This window comes from Gordionus sp. m RMFG-2023, chromosome 4 (genome assembly GCF_954871325.1).
Source record: "Gordionus sp. m RMFG-2023 chromosome 4, tfGorSpeb1-WG-v2, whole genome shotgun sequence".
In the NCBI taxonomy this organism is placed as follows: domain Eukaryota; kingdom Metazoa; phylum Nematomorpha; class Gordioida; order Chordodea; family Parachordodidae; genus Gordionus; species Gordionus sp. m RMFG-2023.
This window is the reverse complement of record NC_088778.1, coordinates 13,406,583-13,416,535: the sequence shown is the minus strand read 5'-3', so window position 1 is coordinate 13,416,535 and position 9,953 is coordinate 13,406,583.

Here is a 9,953-nt window from a genome sequence, read left to right as displayed (position 1 = left end):
GTAATTAACTACAGATTTTCCAAGATTTTTTAAGAGATTATTGTTGTATTCTCTAAAATATTTTTCAAAATCACAAAATAAAATAAATCTTGGCAAAGTCAGTTGAATTCTATAGGAATTTTATAAATTTCTCCTATTGATTTCGATAGTCAAATTTAAAATAAAGAATCTAAAAATGAGTTCTTCCTTTTGACACCAATGAGCTTGATATAAAAAATAATAAGTTTTCATTAAAATTTTTCAAAATAAACTACACTGAGCATGAACAAATGTCAAAAATATTATCGCAACCTGAACACGGAAAAGATTGAGATAAGGAAATAATTTTAAAACAACGCTTTTAGTACACTGTTGAATATCTCATACGACATTTTTTTGTTAGTGAAATTTACCCAGTTCAATTAATAATATTTTCAGAACCTAACCTGTTTAGCACCTTGTTAATTTGCTTGGTTATAAAATTTATCCCCCAATTTGGTGCTCAGGCCTCAGATGAATTGTTATTCCAAATTATTTACCAAAAATAAAGAAGCAGCAAAATGCAATGGTGTTTTCTAGAGATAGTAACGCCCTGCAAGCAACTCAGCTTAGGGTTATAAAAATTTTAACCGGGTCTAGCTAGGGCTAAAAAAATACCAAAAAAATTAGGATTAAATGAATTATTATGTTGGTTTTCTGAGCTATTATTTCCAGCCATACGACTTTTGCAACGATTTCTAAAAATCACTTTTTCTAAATAAAGAATAAATTAAAATTTTTCTGGGATTAGGATAAGGACAATTAGTTTTAAATTTATACTAAATTGCTTTTTATTTATATTTTTAAATTTAAATATTTTCGGACTCAAGGCTAACAGGAAGGTATTAGTGCCTAAAAATCAATAGGTATGAGTATGACTGAGATAGGGTTTTAAATAAATTAAAATGGGGTCAGGCCAAAAAATTTATTTCGAGCTCTAGGTCGGGTAGAGTGATTTTTTTATGACCCCATTCACAGTTAGTGCAAAAGCCGCCAAGTATACAAAAATGAAAGAAATTTTTATAATTATTACCAGGATTCAAAAAAAAAATAATATTAAATTAATAATGTGTTGTGAAACTCCACTAAACGAAAACTAAGAAAAAATAAATCATCTGCTAATCTTAAATCTTACTATACACTAATAAATTAAAGCTTTGTTCATTATTTTATTTTATATTAATCCCATAAATATTGGTTTAAAAGTGTCTTTAATCACAGCCTGTTTGACCTAGCCATTTTTTCTCTTCCAAACTCTTAAATTCACATATAATTATAGTTTATATATAGTTAACCCTCTTCAAAACTTTTTTGGGTTGTTATTTGTGAAAACTTGGTAACTATCGAGTGCATGGGCTTGAGCTGTTTCTTCAAATTAACTTAAAAATATAAATATTGTTATGTATAAAATTGTTTATTTATTAATTTCTGTAAAATGTTTCTTTTATTATTTTGGCATTATTTTGTGAATTTGCATACAAGATTTTATGATAAAATACAATAAAAAGTTTAATTTCTGGCTAAATTACAACTATATATGTTAACGATAATACAAAAATATATGTCGAAAATAGTACAAAAAATATTTTTTAATAAGAAAATTTAACAAAATGTTTTATGAAAAAATAAAGTTACTCCAAAAATTAATATTGAGTAATATACTTTGAGACGTGTTTTAACTATACATGGTCGAACAATATATGCATTTTTTCCTTAGAATTTTTAGAGGTCCGTGAAGTTGTAGGAACGATGTAAGGATCAATTACCAAAACCTATGCCATTATTTAGAGTCTTAATTGATCCTAATTGATCTTCAAACCAGACATCAGCGGAATCAAAGGTTATTGAGTTATAAGCAAAATAATGAAAGTGCGAAGATTTGTAGCTATAGGAATGATTTGAGGATCAATTACCGAAATTTTTACCATTGTATAGCCCGTTAATTGATCCTAATTGATCTTCTATCCGAAAAGCAGCGGGATGAACCGTTACTGAGTTATGAGCAAAATAAGAAAGTGTTGGCATTTTGCCAAAACCGAAAATATAAAAAATCACGATCTGAAACTTGGCAATTATTTAGGCTTTAATTTGTGCGTTAATAATTTCCAAACCGGATAACGATATCACTAACCGCAACCGAGTTATGACCTGTTTTTAAAGCGTGAAGTTGTAGGAATTTTTTTAAAAAGTGAGGATCAATTACCAAAAACTATACCAAATTGTGGTGCGTTAATTGATCCTCCAGAATCTTTAAACCGCATATCAACGGAATAAACCGTTCGTGAGTTATAAGCAAAATAGAAAGGTTTTGGCATCTTGCCAAAATTAAAAATTAGAGCAATCATTTTTTTAGTTATAACCAATATTTAGTACCTTAATTGATCCTCCGTATTCTTCAAACGGAATGTCAAAAAAATTAAAGGCTATTGAGTTATAAGCAAAATAATGAAAGTGCGAAGATTTGTAGCTGTAGGAATGATTTGAGGATCAATTACCGAAATTTATATTATTGTATAGCCCGTTAATTGATCTTCTATCCGGAAAGCAGCGGAATGAACCGTTACTGAGTTATGAGCAAAATAAGAAATGCTGGCACTTAGCCCAAACCGAAAATATAAAATATCACGATCTGAAATTTGGCAGTTATTTAGGCTTTAATTTGTGCGTTAATAATTTCCAAACCGGATATCGATATCACTAACCGCAACCGAGTTATGACCTGTTTTTAAAGCGTGAAGTTGTAGGAATTTTTTTAAAAGTGAGGATCAATTACCAAAAACTATACCAAATTGTGGTGCGTTAATTGATCCTCCAGAATCTTTAAACCGCATATCAACGGAAACCGTTCGTGAGTTATAAGCAAAACAAAAAAGTATTCACTTTGTCAAAACCGAAAATAAAAAAGATCATGTTTTGAATTGGCAATTATGTAGTATTCAATACGTACATTAACAATCACCAAACCGGATATCGATACCACTAACCAATACCGAGTTATAACCGTTTTAAAAACGTTAAGTTGGAAGAATTAATTTAGAAAGTGAGGATCAATTACCGATAATTGTGCCAAAGTGTAGTACGTTAATTGATCCTCCAGAATCTATAAACCCCATACCAGCGGAATGAACCGTTGGTGAGTTATATGCAAAATAGAAAAGTTTTGGCATTTTACCAAAATCTAAAATTCGAATTTTATTTAGAGCCAATATTTAGTGCCTCAATTGATCCTCCGCATTTTAAAGGAATGTCAAAAAAATTAAAGGAAAGTAAGTTATCAACAATAAATATTTCAAGGTCAAATTTCGACCCGACAAATTATGGATATTATTAAATTTTATCGATTTAAAAGGCCAATGATAAAGCTCGAAAGGCTATTATATTTATAAAAGTATATTCCTTTTTTATTGATAGTCTTAACTATTTTAAAAGATATTAGAAGAATGTAAGTAAACTTGAATTACAAGTAGCTATCTAGAAAAATTATGTATTATTTAATTTAGCCAAATATATCGGCCTTTATGGCTTTTGTACTTGTCGTTATATTTTAATCTGTCGAAGATTTTTTATGTAATATAATAGTGAAGGAATGGTGAATAATATTATGTACGAATAGTAATATATAAATCAGAAAAAGCAACAACAGTATAATTTGTTTTAATCACGATATATATTTATTATAAGCGTGCGGGCGTTGTGTTCTAATTAATTAATGTTGTTAAAATTTTTTGGCCATAGGAGATATGTTGAATTGATTGAGATTTCATCCAATCGTCAGGTTGTTATTATTTCGACTGGCTTTGAATCCGAAGAGGGATATCTCTTAGTTGGCTTGATCACTAATTTATATGCGCAATAGAGTACATAGGGATTATTAAGTGCAGCGCTGCATCTGTAACGATATATTATCATAACCCCAGTAGTACGATGAAGTCATTGGAAGCGTCAACGTAGACAGGGTTTACGTAGTGCGATTTTAGCTTGATGGGATGCTGAAGGGCACCAATCATAACTTCCTATATTAAAATAAAGTCGTAGTATATTACATAAAAAATAAATATTGTAAAATATGTATGGTAACTACACTTTATAACGGGCCGAGCCCCAGCCTTAAATTTTTTAAGCACCAGACTTGGGTCCAAATACAAATATTTCTGCAGTTACAAAAGCAAGAAACGTCGTACCTCTTATTGTCGAAATATAATATAAATATATTTTTTGTTAGTGAAGACTATTTTACTATATTTTTAAAAGGTATTAATTATATTAATAACTAGGGATTAGTAGAATTAGGGATAGTCGGATCAATTAGATTAACCTTACAAACATGATTTATTTTATTCTATTTATTAAATAAAAAAGTATTTATTACCATATATGTATATCAATTCTATATAATAATGCAATAGAATTACATTAATGATGATTTTGAAAAAATTGCGCTCTATATCCCTTACTTTTATGTCAAAATATCGTTGCGGCAAAAATTTATTAGTCCCGACAATATTTATTTTTAAAAAATGAGCCCGCCCTTGGTTCTTGCTAGTTACCCGGTCTACTTTAGCAATTATTTATTTACTATTTGTTACTAAGATTTACATTATCTGTGTGGGGGGGGGGGGGAGGGGGTGTTATTCTTTACGTAACAAGAAATTACTCTATTTTTTTAAATTTACATAAGACAATAAATTATTTAATATATTTTGATTTATAAGCCAAAATGAAAGGTTTCATTAATTTAATGTTTAAAATTAGGGCGTATTCATTAAATACAGTGTGAGCAGTTAAAATAATTACCTTTATTTTAAAATAAGTGACACAAAATTCACTTTATTTAACTTTCACCAGAAATTATATTAAATATAAATAATGATATATTTACTTCTTTATGTATTTCCAAAATATCCAAACAATTATTTCTGTTTTGAGACGCATAATTGTAGAGTAGTTTTGGGCTCATCATAGCTGATAATTCTTTACTTAAATCTTTCCATATTTGGGCGGATGATCTATTAATATTTTTTTCTATTTCTAATTTATTCTTAGAAAAAAGAGATTTTAAATTGGAAGGGGCACCGATGGCTGTCTCCCTGGCGTTCCCATAACCTTTATGATATATTGTTAAATATATAGAATATATTGTTATTATGACGGCACTTTGTATCGAAAATTGGGCCTAGGACTCCCAAAAGATATTATTAAAAATAACATTCATAATGACTTTTATTTATTCATACTTTTTTATACTAATAAATTTATAATAAATTGCAACTGTGAATAGTCGCTGCGCCGAATTGACGCAGCATCAAATTTTCCGCGCTAAAATGACATAACATAATTAATATTTGATATAACTAAATTAGTGCAAAATGGTATGAATTTATGAATCCGGAACAAAATAAAGTAATTCTAGACTTACCAATATCATTACTTATCTTAAATAATTGGATATATATTTCTATTCTTATACAAAAATAATTTAATTTAGAAATATATATCAATCAGAGACTGCAGGCCCGGCCCTAAGCTAGGGCCGGGCTGTATTTTAAATATTTAAAGTATACCCGGGCCGGGCCTGAAATTTTTTTCTAAAATACCCGTGCCGGGCCTGATAAATATTTTTTAAAAAACAAGTCAGGCCTAAAATGAATTATTATATTCGTCAATAGATATGGTTATAATGATTATATATAGTTATTATAAATATAATGTTCTCAAAACGAGCCGTTTAACAAGATTAGCTAATATGCCTGCTTATTGAATGATAATAGAGCGGGGATGGTTGGGACACTTTTCGTTCAAACCTTAATAATTTTAATATTAATAGACTAATCGGAATAATTAAAACATCTTCTGAATCCCAGAAGTATTGGCTATTTGAAATAATTAATATATATTTTATAAAGATTATATTTTTTTAGAAAATTTAATTTAAAAAAAAATTTTTTTTTGTCCCAACCATGACAGTCTCTGTGTACGTTGGGACACACATATGTGATAGTTGGGACACTCGTGAAATAGAGGTCTAAATAAATTTAAAAATTTAAAATCAATAATCCAGTAAGACTAGATATGACACATATGATTTTATTGATAGTGTAATTCATAATCAATAACTATATAAAAAAAATTTTAGCAAAATTTAGCAAATTTATTTTGAGAAAAAAAAAATTGTAAAAAAAAATTTCATTTAATCATAAACATAGTGAAAGATAAGTATTAAATTATTCATTATTCAAAATACTAAATTAATAATAAAATTATAAAATGCTAAAATGGCGTATCCCAACTATACTATGACCAACTATGACCGAGCCCACTAACTTTATAAATATCAACCAAAATCATATTAATTCATGTTTATTGATTCCAAAAGTTTGCCAGATTGGGAAATAGGTTTAAACTTTCTTAAAATCTATTAATTATGATTTTTGAAACGATAAAGGAAAATATTTTATATTAATTTTGGTATGCCAAAACTTCTTCTGTAAAAATTAAAATACTAAATATTTTTCAAATTTTTTTTAGCTAATCATGTATGACGTAATTATCTATGTTAAGCTCAAATTTCCAGTCTTATAAATAATAGCTCAAATTATAATCAGAGTGTCCTAACGTTCCCCTGTACTAAATGTACCTATATAATTTAAAAAATAAAATTTAAAAATCTTACCAAATTTAATTACGATGGAATATTTATTTATGATTTTTAAAAGAATTTTAGTTAATGAAAAAGATTGATTTATTAACACATCTGGTTAATATTTAAAATTAATTAAACATTATAATTAATAAAAAAATAATTTCTAGCATATTTATTAATATTATAAAAAAATGATATTAATCACAACAACATTAATTAATTAGAACACAACGCCCCCACGCTTATAAGGGGGGATATTTTTTACCAGATGTTAAAACAAAATAAAATGATACCATTATATTTTTATTTTAATCATACTTAAACATTAATCTATGTTAAAAAAATATTAAACAACTTTTTTAAATGTCACACTTACATAAAAAAAAATTTTATAAAAAAATATAAAAAGTTTTGTCATCACATATTTTCTTTTACTTAGTTAACGATATTTTATGTAGAATAATTTTAAATATAATGATAAATTATTCATTTAAGTTGTAAGATCTTAGTCAGAATCTTTTATTTCTGAAAATAGTTTTTTTCTCTCATTTATTTTATCATATTTGAGACATAACTTTAATTTAATATTTTATTCAATTCGTATATGTAATACATATAATTATATATAATAAGAAATATATTCGTAATTACACTAATACATGAATATTAATTAATAAAATATGAAATATTTAATGATAGTTCATAGTCATAAATTGCTTGCTTAAGTAGTACCTATAAATATTAAAAAAATATAATTAGATTACTTTAGTCAAGAGGTAGTCCACGATAGCCCAGCTCCAAATAATGTTGCATATGATTATAGAAATTTGTAAAATCATATGGAATAAATTGATTCATTATTTGATTAATATTATTTATTATATGTTCCCTTGTACTTGGTCTGGGAATTAATGACCTGTACTTGTTTTTGAAAACCCCGAAAAAATTTTCAATTGGGTTTAATTGTGGTGAGTATGGGGGAAGATATTCAATTCTCTCTTTATAGTCATCAATTAGATGACTTTTATGTATTGACGCATTGTCCATAACTAATATGGCATCTGGTGGTAATATACTAATAATATCCATTTATGAATTTCGGAATAACATACCATTATATGATCCTTCGATGATTTTATAATGTATAACTCCACAAATTCCTATAGTGCAAAGTACACTTACATTTTTCCCTTTTGAGGGTGGCACCTTTATTGATGGTCTAACGTTGAGTGGTGCCCAAGCATAGACAGGTACAACATGAAAATTGATGCCTGTTTCGTCGAGAAAATAGAGTCTTTCTCTGGAGATGTTTAGCAATTTGCGGCAATACACCTGTCGAATATTGATAGCTCCTGGTGTATTCCTGCGATCTGGTTCTTTCCCAGCTCTTTTTTTGGACCATCGGATGTTTTTAATATATTTCCTTATAGTTCCTATATTTTTTGGAGAACCAGAGGGAAAATTCTCAATTATATCCTTCACCGTGAAGGTATTATTGTCGATTAGCAAATCCATAATTTGCCTTTCAATATTAGCTGTGTCTTTAATTTTTCTCCCCCTTTGTTTAAGCGAGAATTCCTTTAGGGGCACCAATAATTTCTGGGAATGTATCCCGTTTTATTTTATGTATTGATGCCTTCGACATATTAACAAATTTAGCAATGTCCTTAACCTTCATCTGTTCTTCCTCTGGCATTGCTAATATTTTCATTACCATTTCAATTTTATCTTTGTTCCAACAATTGTATGTTCTTTTGGGTTTAGGAATGGATGATATTTGAGAATGATTTATATTTTCATTAATAGTTGCTAAAGAATTATTATTTGCAGAAATATTAGAATGTGATTGATAATTTTCCATATCATTCCCATCTGAGATTGGCAAAGAATAATTTACAGAAGTACTTGAGAGTAAAGGAGATGTATTATAAAGAATGTGGTCTATATTAAACATTATAAGATTGAAAAATTAATTAATATTAAATTAAATATACAAAAATATTAAATTACGTAAATGATATGTGAAAAAATATGTTTTTTTTAAAAAGTTTTTTTTTTAAAAAAAGTTGTTTAAAATTTTTTTAACATAGATTAATGTTTAAGTATGATTAAAATAAAAATATAATAGTATCCTTTTATTTTGTTTTAACATCTGGTGAAAAATATCCCCCTCTTCACTGTAATATAAATATATATATCGAGATTAAGACAAATTATACTGTTGTTGCTTTATCTGATTTATATATTACTATTCGTACATAATATTATTCACCATTCCTTCACTATTATATTACATAAAAAATCTTCGACAGATTAAAATTTAACGACAAGTACAAAAGCCATAAAGGCCGATATACTTGGCTAAATTAAATAATACATAATTTTTCTAGATAGTTACTTGTAATTCAAGTTTACTTACATTCTTCTAATATTTTTTAAAATAGTTAAGATCTATCAATAAAAAAGGAATATACTTTTATAAATATAATAGCCTTTCGAGCTTTATCATTGGCCTTTTAAATCGATAAAATTTAATAATATCCATAATTTGTCGGGTCGAAATTTGACCTTGAAATATTTATTGTTGATAACTTACTTTCCTTTAATTTTTTTGACATTCCTTTTAAATGCGGAGGATCAATTGAGGCACTAAATATCGGCTCTAAATAAAATTCGAATTTTAGATTTTGGTAAAATGCCAAAACTTTTCTATTTTGCATATAACTCACCAACGGTTCATTCCGCTGGTATGGGGTTTATAGATTCTAGAGGATCAATTAACGTACTACACTTTGGCACAATTATCGGTAATTGATCCTTACTTTCTAAATTAATTCTTCTAACTTAACGTTTTTAAAACGGTTATAACTCGGTATTGGTTAGTGGTATCGATATCCGGTTTGGTGATTGTTAATGTACGTATTGAATACTACATAATTGCCAAGTTTCAAAACATGATCTTTTTTATTTTCGGTTTTAGCAAAGTGCCAATACTTTTTTTGTTTTGCTTATAACTCACGAACGGTTTATTCCGTTGATATGCGGTTTAAAGATTCTGGAGGATCAATTAACGCACCACAATTTGGTATAGTTTTTGGTAATTGATCCTCACTTTTAAAAAAAATTCCTACAACTTCACGCTTTAAAAACAGGTCATAACTCGGTTGCGGTTAGGATATCGATATCCGGTTTGGAAATTATTAACGCACAAATTAAAGCCTAAATAACTGCCAAATTTCAGATCGTGATCTTTTATATTTTCGGTTTTGGCTAAGTGCCAGCATTTCTTATTTTG